Raw genomic sequence first — 2,655 nt, 5'->3', positions numbered from 1 at the left:
GATGTTCATCTTATATCCTCCTTTCGAAACACTATCCATTCCGTTCAACTGTTCTTCCAAGTCCTTTGCTGTCTCTGACAGAATTACAATGTCATCGGCAAACCTCAAAGTTTTTATTACTTCTCCATGGATTTTAATACCTACTCCAAATTTTTCTTTTGTTTCTTTCACTGCTCACTCAATATAAAGATTGAATAACATCGGGGAGAGGCTACAACACTGTCTCACTCCATTCCCAACCACTACTTCCCTTTCATGTCCCTCGACTCTTATAACTGCCATCTGGTTTCTGTACAAATTGTAAATAGCCTTTCACTCCCTGTATTTTACCCCTGCCAACTTCAGAATTTGAAAGAGCATATTCTAGTCAACATTGTCAAACGCTTTCTCTAAGTCTACAAATGCTAGAAACGTAGGTTTGCCTTTCCTTAATCTAGCTTCTACAATAAGTCGTAGGGTCAGTATTGCCTCATGTGTTCCAATATTTCTACGGAATCCAAACTGATCTTCCCCGAGGTTGGCTTCTACTAGTTTTTCCATTCATCTGTAAAGAATTCGCATTAATATTTTGCAGCTGTGGCTTATTAAACTGATTGTTCGGTAATTTTCACATCTGTCAACACCTGCTTTCTTTGGGATTGGAATTATTATATTCTTCTTGACGTCTGAGGGTATTTTGCCTGTCTCATACATCTTGCTCACCAGATGGTAGAGTTTTGTCAGGACTGGCTCTCCCAAGGCCGTCAGTAGTTCCAATGGAATGTTATCTAGTCCCGAGCCCTTGTTTCGACTCAGATCTTTCAGTGCTCTGTCAAACTCTTCACGCAGTATGATATCTCCCATTTCATCTTCATCTACATCCTCTTCCATTTCCATAATAGTGTCCTCAAGTACATCACCCTTGTATAGACCCTCTATATACTCCTTCCACCTTTCTGCTTTCCCTTCTTTGCTTAAAACTGGGTTTCCATCTGAGCTGTTGATATTCATACAAGTGGTTCTCTTTTCTCCAAAGGTCTCTTTAATTTTCCTGTAGGCAGTACCCCTAGTGAGATAAGCCTCTACAATCTTACATTTGTCCTCCAGCCATCCCTGCTTAGCCATTTTGCACTTCCTGTCGATCTCATTTTTGAGACGTTTGTTTTCCTTTTTGCCTGCTTCATTTACTGCATTTTTATATTTTCTCCTTTCATCAATTAAATTCAATATTTCTTCTGTTACCCAAGGAGTTCTACTAGCCCTTGCTTTTTTACCTACTTGATCCTCTGCTGCCTTCACTGCTTCATCCCTCAAAGCTACCCATTCTTCTTCTACTGTATTTCTTTCCCCCATTCCTGTCAATTGTTCCATTATGCTCTCCCTGAAACTCTTTATAACCTCTGGTTTAGTCAGTTTATCCAGGTCCCATCTCCTTAAATTCCCACCTTTTTGCAGTTTCTTCAGTTTTAATCTACATTTCATAACCAATAGATTGTGGTCAGAGTCCACATCTGCCCCTGGAAATGTCTTACAATTTAAAACCTGGTTCCTAAATCTCTGTCTTACCATTATATAATCTATCTGATACCTTTTAGTATCTCCAGGGTTCTTCCATGTATGCAACCTTCTTTCATGATTCTTAAACCAAGTGTTAGCTATGATTAAGTTGTGCTCTGTGCAAAATTCTACCAAGTGGCTTCCTCTTTCATTTCTTAAGCCCCAATCCATATTCACCTACTACGTTTCCTTCTCTCCCTTTTTCTACTACCGAATTCCAGTCACCCATCACTATTAAATTTTCATCTCCCTTCACTATCTGAATAATTTCTTTGACTTCATCATACATTTCTTCAATTTCTTCGTCATCTGCAGAGCTAGTTGGCATATAAACTTGTACTACTGTAGCAGGTGTGGGCTTCGTGTCTATCATGGCCACAATAATGCATTCACTATGCTGTTTGTAGTAGCTTACCCGCACTCCTATTTTGCTATTCATTATTAAACCTACTCCTGCATTACCCCTATTTGATTTTGTATTTATGATCCTGTATTCGCCTGACCAAAAGTCTTGTTCCTCCTGCCACTGAACTTCACTAATTCTCACTATATCTAACTTTAACCTGTCCATTTCCCTTTTCAAATTTTCTAACCTACCTGCCCAATTAAGGGATCTGAGATTCCACGCTCCGATCCGTAGAACACCAGTTTTATTTCTCCTGATAACGACATCCTCTTGAGTAGTCCCTGCCCGGAGATCCAAATGGGGGACTATTTTATCTCCGGAATATTTTACCCAAGATGACACCACCATCATTTAACCATACAGTAAATCTGCATGCCCTTGGGAAAAATTACAGCTGTAGTTTCCCCTTGCTTTCAGTCGTTCGCAGTACCAGCACAGCAAGGCCATTTTGGTTAGTGTTACAAGGCCAGATCAGTCAATCATCCAGACTGTTGCCCCTGCAACTACAGAAAAGGCTGCTGCCCCTCTTCAGGAACTACGCGTTTGTCTGGCCTCTCAACAGATACCCCCCCCCCCCGCCACCCCTCCCCCGTTGTGGTTGCACCTACAGTACGGCTACATGTATCGCTGAGGCACGCAAGCCTCCCCACCAACTGCAAGGTCCATGGTTCACGGGGGGAGGATTTCGTGATTACTATTATATAATCTATTAT

This window comes from Schistocerca nitens, chromosome 1 (assembly GCF_023898315.1).
Source record: "Schistocerca nitens isolate TAMUIC-IGC-003100 chromosome 1, iqSchNite1.1, whole genome shotgun sequence".
In the NCBI taxonomy this organism is placed as follows: Eukaryota; Metazoa; Arthropoda; class Insecta; order Orthoptera; family Acrididae; genus Schistocerca; species Schistocerca nitens.
Note: the sequence above shows the minus strand (reverse complement) of the source record.